Source organism: Balaenoptera physalus, assembly GCF_965194825.1.
Source record: "Balaenoptera physalus genome assembly, contig: SUPER_3_unloc_7, whole genome shotgun sequence".
NCBI lineage: Eukaryota > Metazoa > Chordata > Mammalia > Artiodactyla > Balaenopteridae > Balaenoptera > Balaenoptera physalus.
In genome coordinates, this window is record NW_028126546.1 from 512,023 (window position 1) to 524,481 (window position 12,459).

The following is a 12,459-nucleotide window of genomic DNA, read 5'->3' on the forward strand; positions in this document are numbered from 1 at the left end:
TCACTGGATGAATCATCAAAATAGAGACCAAGATTCACTAGAGTGTGCTAGTCAGTTTCAAAATCAATGATTAAATGCTAAAATGTTATTTGCCTTTTTCATTCTCAATCTCTTATGAGTGTATTGTGGAGTTTTCCAGAATGTGATACTGCAGCTCTTTGAATGCAGAAGCAGACCCCCAAATCCAGCTTTATTCTGCTTAGCCAGACATTAAAGAGATTTGTAAAAACTGAAACAGTGCTACTCTTCTCACAGCTATTCTTTTGTTCTAGAAAATATATTTTTCATTAAGATATATTACTATGCTAATGTATAATGGATTCATTTACATATTTTTAAAATTTCTCAGTTTTAATATCTAAAACAGTAAATATCAATATATAGAACCCACATAAACAAAAGCCCACTGAGGTCCTGTTTTAAAATGTTGGCTTTATTATTACTTAGGTATGGTTAGGTCAATAGACCAGGAGATGACTGTCACTAAAGGGAAGTCTGTTCCCAAGAGTAGGAGGCCTGCCATGTCACACAGGGCCGCACAGGGCCACCCGGGAAGCACTAGTCAGTCAGAAGGTTGAAGGAGTGAGGGGAAAGCATGGGTGAGAGCCTTATTGTGGTTTTCGCAGAAAGGAACAGGCAAGGCAGGGTAAGCAGGTTTAGGGTTGGCTAGTTTGAATAATTTCAGCAGGCTCTTAGGTGTAGGGGCTGTCCTAGGGTTTCCTGGATCTGGCCCTGAGGTGACCAGGACAGGTGAGCACAGGCATACCTCGGAGATACTGCTGGTTTGGTTCCAGACTATTGCAATAAAGCAAATGGGGCAATAAGGCAAGTCACACGAATTTTTTGGTTTCCAGTACATATAAACATTATGTTTACACTATGCTGTAGTCTATTAAGTGTGCAATAGCATTATGTCTAAGAAAACAATGTACATATCTTAATTAAAAACTAATGCTGCTGGAAAAATGGCACCAATAGACTTGCTCAATGCAGGTTTTTCACAAGTCTTCAATCTGTAAAAAATGCAGTATCTGTGAAGTGCAGTAAAACAACATATCGCTGTATTGGCCCAAAGTATAAGAGCCCTGTGAGAGCTGGGTAAAGGGGGTGGTAATGGGGGCGGAGGGGTATGGTTTTGGATTGGTTAGCTTGCACATGAAAGGTATATTCACAAGGGGGGAGTTTGTCATCTCTAGGAATTAGCTAGTCCTCAAAGGAGCAGTCTCTCCTGCACTAGCAAGGTCCCAGCTGCCAGAGCATTGAGAAGACAGAAAGTAAAGAAACACAGTCAATACAGGTCCTTAATAGTTTTTAAGAGTGTAAAGAGTGTAGAGATGTTCAGAGACCAAAGAGTTTGAGGACTTCTTGGCTAGGTTATGCACAGTAAAAAAGAAGCCCCAAATCTCAACGTCTTACAGCAAAGAGGGTTGTTCGTTGCTCAAGTGAAGTCTTCACACTTCTGATAGGGGGCATACAGTCATCCCTGGGGATCCTTGGGGGATCTGTTCCAGGACCCCCAAAGGATATCAAGCTCTACGGGTGCTCAAGTCCCTTGTATTAAATGGTGTGGTACAGTCGGCCTTCTGTATCCGAGGACATGGAACCCACAGATGCAGAGGGCCTCCTATACAAAGAATAACAGAACATTTAAAAAAAAGTCATAATTTCAGAACAAAAAATCATTTAAATTGAATTACTTTAGTTTAATGAGAAACTCCCTATATTATCCTTATTTGCTCAACTTTTTATCATGAATTAGTGAGATTTCATCACTACTTAGGAAGAGTTCAGGGACTGGTGCTTGGAAATTTCTGACATCTAGGACAATTATGGATGGAAATGACATGAAGGAGAGGAAAGACCTTACCTTGTTTATATGCTGAAAGGACCCAGCAGAGAGGGGGAAGGCTGAACATACTGGAAAAAGAGACACCTGAGAGAACTCCTGGAGGGGGTGCAAGAGCAAAGGAGGGAGCGGTCTGAAAGAGGAGAGAGAGAGGAACCTCTCCTTCGAAAACTGGTTGGATAGGAGGAGAGGCTTCCCTTGAAGATAAGTTAGTTGAGGGAAGGAGGGAAGCTGCAGGAGTCCACCCCTAACGGCACTGATTTTGTCTATGAATCACAGGTGAGTTTACTGCTGGAGGTGAGCGGGGCAGGGAAGGTGGAGGGTTTAGGCCCATTGCAGGGCCTGGTGAAGGGAGCCGACGAAGCACAAACAACAGGAGATGAAGCAGAACCGAAGGCCCAGCTGAGTTTAGACCTTAAACCGTAACAGCATGAAACACACGGCAGCCTACCTTTCCTAACTCAGCTTCCTAACCCTGGCATTGAGTAGAGGTGGGGTTGGGGTGGGTGTAGGGAACTGATGTTTACTGAAAGGCTGTGTAGGGTGATGGTTAAGGGCACGGCCTTTGAAGTCAGCTGGCCTGAGTCAAAATCCTGTCACTTTCCTATTCAGTAAAATGGGGCCAATAATAGTCTTGTGGTGTTGTTTTACGTGGGTAACAGTGGTTTTGTGGAGTTGTTTCGAGGGCTAAATGACTATATATATGCTGTGGATTTTCTTTCCACATCCCTGCTTCTGGGGGTTAAGGGACCCACCTAGGTTTCCTGATTAGGTGAGTGTAGGACTCTTGAAAAGGGACTGTTGGGCTGCACCCCGCAGGCTTGTAAGCCCAGTGTTTGCCCAGCTTGAAGACCGTAGAAGGACCCCAGAATCAGTGACGGAGACATCAATGGTGTTCATGGATAGGAGGATCTTACCTGTGGGAAGCGAGGTCCGGGCGCGACTCCCCACCCTGTGGGGCAGACAGCGGCCGTCTTCACTACCACGGGGAGAGGGAGGTTACCAGTTACAGGGGGAATTGACGTCAGCGTGGCTCATCGGTTACCAGGGAAACCAGCATGGGAGCCTGCCCCTCACCGCCCCTTTGATGAGCCAGCAAGGTGCGGACGTTCTGATCTAATGAGCGTTCCCAGCTGGGCCGGGGCGAGCATGCAGCCATGTACTGAGGAGGGAAGGTCAGTCAGGTGAGTAGGGGTCGGTGAGGCAGGGACTGGTCAGGCAGGGGACGCACAGCGAGCAAGGGAGCCGCCATCGTGGGGGGCTGACCATACAGGGACAACCCAGCTCCTCCGCCCTCCCTGCCCGTTTCCTTTGAGGCCCCTCCTCCGTGGTCCCCATGATCCTTTCTGCTTGTGGTGGGGAACGGAAGGCAGGTATACCTGGTTCTCCCCTGTTTTGTTTCCAAAGTATACTTTGGCATAATCTCTAGGCCCTACTTTCTTCAGGCCTTTAGTTTTATATCTCAGTTACCTGTTTTAGAAGTAAACTACACCCTGCCTCTCATTTGTGTTTTACTCTAATAATCCTAGCCTACCTATTCATCCACTTGCCCTCCAGAGAAGGACCTCTGGATCGCAGGGGGAGGTCACATATGTGGAAGAGGCAAAAGATAAAGGCATAAAAATATGTTTTAGGACATCTCTTCTTACCTACTAACTCCCTTAATTCTCCTGTGGGTAGATGTCTTCATCCCCCGAAAATACCCACCGCCGATGCTCAGAGGGGTCAGTAATGTGGGCAGAGTTACTTACGCAGCTGTTTACTGTCAGAGCAATAAAACAATTCTACGCCTGTGCTCTTCCACTTGGCGCTCTGCCCTGCCTCAAACCAAGGGCTGCACTGGTCCCGTGGCGGCCTGAGGGCTGGAGGCCTCGGAGGACTGGGGTGAGGGAGGCGTAGGTGCTGGTGGGAGACTAAAGAGCCTAGGCGAGAAGAGAAAGAGGGGCTCTATGCGCAGAGAAGCGGGGGCTGATGAACAGGGAGAGAAGGAAGACGCGGAGGAGCTGGAATCGCAGTGAAAGGGATGAGCAGGTGGGGAGGGGAAAGGAGGGATGACTTGTGGAACAATGGGAGGTGAAGCTGACGGTTTTACGGGGTTCACTTCCAGGTGATGACGAGTAGCCACAGGACTACTGAAGAGAAGCTGAACACCACTGGTGTGGAGGACACGAAGAAGCGTGAGTTCCAGCTGCTTGAGTGAAAGTTGAAAAACAGATCTGATGTCAGAGTCCTTTCCAGATGCTTGAGGAGTGAGCTTGTGGTTGAAAACAGAGCAGGCAGGGGCCCGGGTAGCAGAGGCCCGGAGCTGGTGCAAGGCACGAGCCTCCCGGGAAGAGGGGCTGCAGAGGTAGAAAGAACCCTGGTTTTTAACTGTAGCACGTGGCAGTTCTCATCCATGACTCTGCATGGTCCTCCCAGCAATCCCATGAGATGCATACGGGGCAGGAAATAGACCTTCTCCGCGAAAACCAGCTGCGAAGCATCGGCACTGGGACGCAGACCACGTCTCCTGACTTGATCCACGCTGTCTGTAGTTTCCCATGAGAGTCCTGATCCTCTGCGTACTATTCACAGTAGGAGATCAACCTCTTAGAGAGAAAACTTATAGTCTCTACATAGAAATGAAAGAACTTTTCTCTAAGTTTTCTTCACCCCAGACTCTATGTTAAAAATCTTCAGGCTGTAAATTGTGAGAAAGAGCTGTTGGACTGTCAGGAATTGGTGCAGGTGAGGTTCTTATGGTGCCATCTAGTGTCCGTGATTGGACTTACAAAACTTTGGCTATAAGTATTCTGAAAAATAATTTATTTAAGGAAATAGCAAGTAACTGATTAATTTTGCAAAAGAATAGACATTAAAACACCTAATATTTTCCTCTCCCTGCCGGGAAGATTTATTAACCTGCCCTCTTGATCACCCCGAGAGCTAGACCAATGCAGTGAATTACTTCATTGCATAACACAGAAATTATGACCTAGTGAAGTCCAAGGTTACCTTATTTTCTTTTCACTATACCAGTTCATCCAAGACCTTAAAGATCATGAAGCTTGGTGCTAGAAGTGTCTGAGGCATTCAGGTCTTCATTCAGTAGAATGATGTATACAGCAGTGCTTCACAAACTATAAAATGTTAAGCAGAAGTATTATATAGAGCTATTATTTCACACATACGATTCCATACCCTTGACACACCTCCCTTCTAAGCCTCATAACATATTTATAAGATAAGAGTTGCTATCTAGACTTTACATCTGAAGAAGCTGAGGCTCAGAGATGTTATATGACTTGCCCAAGGTCATAGAGCTAGTTTTCTCTTTGCTGTACTACATTGCCACTATGACACTGATATAAGGAATTAATATGAATTTATTCAGCAGAAATTTATTAATGCTCACTAGTACCATCCGTTGGGTTAGGAACAAGGTATATAAAGATTTATGACTGTTGGGAACTGAATGTTTGTGTCCAACTAAAATTCGTATGTTGAAGCCCTAGCCCCTAATGTGACATATTTGGAGGTAGGGGCTTTGTGGAAGTAAAGTTAAATGAGGTTATAAGGGTAGGGTCCTGATCCAATAGGATTACGTCCTTAAGGATAGGAAGAGAGACCAGATCCAGATCTTGCTTTCTCTCGGCAGGCACATGCAGCAAGAAGGCAGCTGTCTGCAAGCCAGGAACAGAACTCTCAACAGAACCTGACCATGCTGGCACCCTATCTCACTTTCAGCTCCAGAACTGGGAGAAAATTAATTTCTGTTGTTTAAACCACCCAGTGTATGGTATTTTGTTACGGCAGCCCAGCCCAAGCCAACTAAAACAATGAATATCTACTCCCCCTAAGCTGCTTCCAGCTTTGTTAGGGAAGTCAGTTGTTAGATAAATCACAACCCAACTTGCTGAGATAGATGTATGGACACCTCATATTTCTAAATGATTGCCTTAGGAAGAATCCTGATGAGACTGGTGGTGACAGGCTACCACAGATGTCAGACAGCTCTAAACTCAAATACATTTAAGAGATGACCTCTTACTTAGAGGTACCTTGTCATTAATAAACATGGACTTTCTCTCAGAACCCCGTGTGCCCTCTTTGCGTAGGAGATGGGATGGAGTTGCGGAGCCAGTGACTAAATGTGGCTTTGGGTTCTGGTTCAGGAACAGAACCTGTGGTCCTCAGCTGCTACATCTATCAGATGAGATGGTTTTGACTAGCTGCCATCTGAGGCAGTCATCTGAATCTTTTTGCTCACTTTGTCCCTAGAAGAGTTTTGAAAAACTGTGAAACTGTTTCCACTTTTGAAAGTTGACATCTAAAATTTTCCATTAGAAATGTAGTTTTAAAGAATGTCATTTCCATTATACTATAAATGTTGACATTTTAAAATAAAATCATCACATGACTCTTATGTTTCCAGTACCATCAAAATAACATATTTATTAGAAATTCACTATCATTCATAAAAAAGACTGCCTTTCACATCATTCCTTTTTCTCAATGAAATATTATTTTCACTCCATTCTCCATTCCCAGAATTTTATGTAATGCAGTGTATTTTTATGTTTGAAAGTCTTTTAAAATTAAAATTAAAAATTAAAATTACCTGAAAGTTTTATTATCATAATTATCAGTAGTTAAAATTTGAAACAATATATGATAAATTTTGATAATAATTACACATAATTAGTAAAATTTTATTGGATACATCTCTCAAAATCTATTGATGAATGTTATTTATTGTTAGAAAGAGATACAATTTAATCTAGATTCAATTCCTATTTTGGGGTTTTACAGATATAAGCACTCAGAGACACTGTTCTCATAAATAGATGAAAATAGTTTTATTATAGTAAAGTCATTCAATTATTTCAACTTCTGAATTGCATGCCAAAAGTATCTCACAGTAATCTCTCATTAAATGTTATTTTAAATCATCAACTTTAGGTTCTCCATCAAATTTGTTGAAAGCAAAGAATTAGAAACCCCCTGAATTACAAAAGGATTGATTATCCAGTCTTTACAGTCAATCTGGGACTACTATAGGACAATCATCTCACTTATAAACACTAATTCTAAGGAAGAGTGCTAAGTAAGGCAGAGAGCCTTGCATGTCACCTGGATGACCTAAGATGCTACCAATGTTTCTTACCTATACTCTGCTTGGTTCTCTCAACACTCTCCCTCAGGAGCAATGCTTTCTTTGAGTAAAATTATCATCACTCTTATAACCACACTCTACATTATATCTGAATGAACATATTGGCCAAACTGCTCCACTGAATACCAAAATACCCACTCTTAAAGAGAAGAAAAGGAAAGACACAAAGCCTGAATGCAAATTTTTGATGCCTTATTTTGGAGACTTCTCTGAAAGCAGAAGTGCCATCCATTAGAAATACAATGTGAGCCATATATGTAATTTAAAATTTGTTTGAAAAGCAAAAAGAAGCAGGTGAAATTAATGTTATATGTAATGCAATATTTCCAAAATATAATCATTTCAACATTCAGTCAATATAAAAAGTTAAAAATGAGGTAGTTTTACATTTTTTTTTTTTTTGGTACTATTCCTTGTAGTATTTTATACAAGCAGCAAATCTTAATTCATACCAGCTACACTTCAGGTGCTCAATATCCACATGTGACTAGTGACTATTGTATTGGGCAACACAGCCCTTGAGAGACACACTGTAGTAAGATTTGGGATGGATAAGAGAGCAGTCTTTTGTTTTTGTAAAGTAAGAACATGGTGAACATAAGCGAAGTGGTCAGAAAGGAAAATAGTCCTATCCATGCCCTCGTACAGCTGTGAAAGGTATCTTTCACCCCAGGGCCTATGCTGCACAGCTGTATGAAGTGGCCCTGGTGTACCTCAAGAGATAGAGGTACCCCACTTTGAAGATCATTATTTTAAGGTGAATTCTAGCTGCCAGGGTCTTTGGAAAATGATGCAATGATAATGAAATTATGCCGCCTTATCTTCTGGAGAAGACCTAGTCAACTATCCTCTAAAATTCTGGAGCAAGTAAAAAGAAAAAATTCATGAGACAATGATTAGCAAAAGATCTAGAAAGCCCTTGTTACTTTGTCAGCAATATCCTGGTATGACTTTTTTAAGTCATACCAAGTATGGTTGACAACCTACCTTATTGCAAGTGGAGAGTTTTTGGTAATAGTAGGGTGATGTTTTCTCCTCTGACTTTGATGGAGACAAGATGAGGTTATATGAAAATCATCAACCTAACATCAGATTACTCTAGGAGGTGAAGATTTCCTATGTTAGGGCACAGAAATGACTAAGAATCTCTTCCTTACCTCTATTTTCTTAGGAAACTTCTACAATTTGTCCCTCTAGCTCTTTCTAAATTCCAGTGTACAGTATGAATGTTGGGCTTCCTTTCCAAAGGAACCCAGATGCTTGTCCTAAAAGGTAAGTATAAAGAAGTACTCTATGATACTGTCTTAGTTGGCTTGGGCTGCCATGACAAAATACCATAGACTGGGTGGCTTAAACAACAGAAATTTATTTTCTCACAGTTCCGGAGATTGGGAAGTACAAGATCAAGGTGCTACCTGATTTGGTTTCTGCTGAGAGCTTTCTTCCTGGCTCTCAGATGGCTGCCTTCTGTGTCCTCCATGGTAGAGAGAGAAGTCTGGTGTCTCTTCCTTTTCTTATAAGGACACCAACCCTGTCAGATTAGGGCCCCACCTTTATGACCTCATTTAACCTTCATCACCTCCTCACAGGTCCTATCTCTAAATGTCTTAGTGAATTCAAGCTGCTGTAACAAACTACCATACACTGGATGGCTTAAACAACAGAAATTTATTTCTTACAGTTCTGGAGACTGGAAGTTCAAGAGCAGGGTGCCAGTACGGTTGAGTTCTGGTAAGGAAAGTTTTCTGATTTGTAGACTGCTGACTTCTCCTTATATCTGCACCTGGCAGAGAGCAGAGAGGAAGAGCAAACTTTCTTGTGACTCTTTTTTAAAAAATTAATAAATGTAATTTATTTTTGGTATTTATAATTTTTTACTGAAATATAATCAACTTACAATGTTTCAGGTGTACAGCAGTGATTCAGTTATATATATATATGTGTATATATATATATATTCTTTTTCAGATTATTTTCCATTATAGGTTACTACAAGATATTGAATATAGTTCCCTGTGCTATACAGTAGTCCTTGTTGTTTATGTATTCTATATATAGTAGTGTGTATCTTTTAATCCCAAATTCCTAATTTATCCATCCCCTCTCCTTTCCCCTTTGGTAAGTGTAAGTCTGTTCTCTGTGTCTGTGAATCCATTTCTGTTTTGTAAATAAGTTCAGTTGTATCATTTTTTAGATTCCATATATAAATGATATCATAGGATATTTGTCTTTCTCTCTCTGACTTACTTCACCTAGTATGATAATCTCTAGGTCCGTGTTGCTACAAACCATATTATTTCATTCTTTTTTATGGCTGAGTAGTATTCCATTGTATAAATATACTACCTCTTCTTCATCCATTCATCTGTCATTGGACATTTAGGTTGCTTCCATGTCTTGGCTATTGTAAATAGTGCTGCTATGAACATTGGGGTGAATGCATTTTTTTGATTTAGAGTTTTCATCTCTTCCAGATATATGCCCAGGAGTGGGATTGCTGGATCACATGGTAACTCTATTTTTAGTTTTTAAGGAACTTCCATACTGTTCTCCACAGTGGCTGCAGTAGTTTATTCCTACCAACAGTGCACAAGGGTTCCCTTTTGTCCACACCCTCTCCAGCATTTATTATTTGTAGACTTTTTGATGATGGCCATTCTGACTGGTGTGAGGTAATACCTCACTGCAGTTTTGATTTGCATTCCTCTAATTATTAGCGATGTTGAGCATCTTTTCATGTGCCTGCTGGCCATCTGTATGTCTTCTTTGGATAAATGTCTGTTTAGGTCTTCTGCCCATTTTTTAAAATAGATTTATTTATTTTTATTTATTTAGTTTTGGCTGTGTTGGGTCTTCGTTGCCGTGTGTGGGCTTTCTCTAGTTGAGGCGAGTGGGGGCTACTCTTCATTGCAGTGCATGTGCTCCTCATTGTGGTGGCTTCTCTTGTTGCAGAGCACGGCTCTAGGTGTGCAGGCTTCAGTATTTGTGGCACTCGGGTTCAGTAGTTGTGGCTCACAGGCTCTAGAGTACAGGTTCAGTAGTTGTGGTACATGGTCTTAGTTGCTCCGCGGCATGTGGGATCTTCCTGGACCAGGGCTTGAACCCATGTCCCCTGCACTGGCAGGCAGATTCTTAACCACTGCATCACTAGGGAAGTCCCTTCTGCCCATTTTTTGATTGGGTTGTTTGTTTTTTGATATTGAGCTGTATGAGCTGTTTGTATATTTTGGAGCTCAATCGCTTGTTGGTTGCATCATTTCCAAATATTTTCTCCCAGTCTGTAGGTTGTCTTTTCATTTTGTTTATGATTTCCTTTGCTGTGAAAAAGCTTTTAAGTTTAATTAGGTCCCATTTGTTTATTTTTGGTTTTGTTTCCATTACTCTAGGAGACAGACCCAAAAATATATTGCTGCGATTTATGTCAAAGAGTGTTATGCTTATATTTTCCTCTAGCAGTTCCTGTACTCCAAAAACTATACGATGAAGATGACACAAACAGATGGAAAGATATACCGTGTTCTTGGATTGGAAGAATCAATATTGTTGAAATGACCATACTACCCAAAGTAATCTAAAGGTTCAATGCAAACCCTATCAATTTACCAATGGCGTTCTTCACATAACTGGAACAAAAAAATTTTAACTGTGTGTGGAAACAGAAAAGAAACTAAAGAGCCAAAACAATCTTGAGAAAGAAGAACAGAGCTGGAGGAATCACGTGCCCTGACTTCAGACTATACTCTAAAGCTACAGTAATCAAAACAGTATGGTACAAAAAAACAGACACATAGATCAATGGAATAGGATAGAAAGCCCAGAAATAAACCCATGCACTTATGGTCAATTAATCTATGACAACGGAGGCAAGAATATACAATGGAGGAAAGACAGTCTCTTCAATAAATGGTGCTGGGAAAACTGGACAGCTACATGTAAAAGAATGAAATCAGAACATTCTCTAACACCATACACAAAAATAACTCAAAATGGATTAAAGACCTAAATGCAAGACCAGATACTCTTGTGACTCTTATAAGGTACTAATCTCATTCATGAGGACTCCACCCTCCTGACTCATTTGATCCTAATTACCTCCCAATGGCCCCACCTCCTAATACCACCGCATTTGAGTATAGGGTTTCAACACATGAATTTTGGGAGGACACAAATATTCAACTCATATCACCAAATATAGTTACATTGGGGGTTAGGGTCTCAACATATAAATTTGGAGGGGCCATGATTCAGTCCATAGCAGATATTAAGGCACTAAGGGTATGGAATTCCATTTTAGAAGCTCTTCAAATAATTTAAGATAATCAGCTGCCTGAATTATTTGTTTAGGATGAAATTCTGTTTAGCTGGAGGCAAAAGACTCATTTAATATTTTCCAGAATTCCAAGTCTTTTTATAACATCATCCTCTGTCGTCTCCTTATGTATGAAATGGTTTGAATTTCATGATAAAATTTCATGATGACACACTTCTCCCAAGAAAAACTCTTGTGGACAATTTTGGGGGTTTTTAGGTAAACTATTACTAGTGCAAGATATTTTTTAATGAACTATTTCTAATTTTTTCCCTGTAAAGTTATTTCTTCTAGTCTCAGAACTGCAAAGACATAGTAGCTCCCACCCCCAAAGTCCTATTTAAAAATAATGAGCATTCTACAATCAAGAGACATGCTGAAAAGGGGGGGGGGTGTCTTTCAAATAAATACACAGGTATTCCTAGAGTAGTTAATTTTTAAGTGAAACAAGTGATACTTCCTGCCAAGCATGAGTATAGTACATGAACCTGTGAAACTAGAATAAACTAAAAAGTACCTGTGACTACTTTCGAAACTGATGTACGGAATACACTTGTAGTCTATTTTTTATAGCTGTGACATTGGGAAATTCCATAGAGTAAAAATATAGGGTGTTTTAACTTTGCTGTAAAATACGAGTTTTTGGTATTGAAGAGGGAGATATGCATCCAACTTGTACTAAGTTCCTTATAGAGAATTTAAAAAATCAATCATTCCAACAAATAAAAACTGTAATGGCTCAGTAGTATTCTTCATGAACAGTTACTGTAAATAAGGGCTGAAGTATTCAAAGAAAAGGAGCTCAGAATCTTTCATGCATTAACTATTCTAGGCAAGACCATTGAAGAAGTAATATCAGTTTGAGATGGTTCAAAATATGTTACCAAGTCTAAGGACTTACACATTATTATATCACAATTTTACTTTTAGTTATCTAATTTAGGAATGTTTGATTCTAAGAAGAAGCTGGAAACTAACTGGAATTGTCTCTAGCAATGTTATTATATAGGCTTTTACTTAGGCTTATAGATTTTTCTGCTATTTTTTATTCATCTTGACATAACAATAGGCTAACTGTAATTATATCACAGTCCATGGGCTTATGTTTCACAACTCCCTCTTAGAAACTCTGATTTAGTTTGTGACTTA

At 40.5% G+C, this 12,459-nt stretch overlaps 2 long non-coding RNA genes across 2 annotated transcripts in view; one reads left to right on the forward strand and one right to left on the reverse strand.

The window, feature by feature from the left end:
- Positions 1-12,459, forward strand: part of LOC309659105 — a 442,553-nt gene that overhangs the window by 411,642 nt on the left and 18,452 nt on the right. The gene's annotated exons all lie outside the window — the stretch shown is intronic.
- LOC309659107 lies at positions 2,798-8,935 on the reverse strand. Its single transcript, XR_014262607.1, has 3 exons — positions 8,681-8,935; positions 3,496-4,965; positions 2,798-3,008 (listed from the first exon to the last, which is right to left on the reverse strand). It is a non-coding gene; the product is annotated as an uncharacterized lncRNA (long non-coding RNA).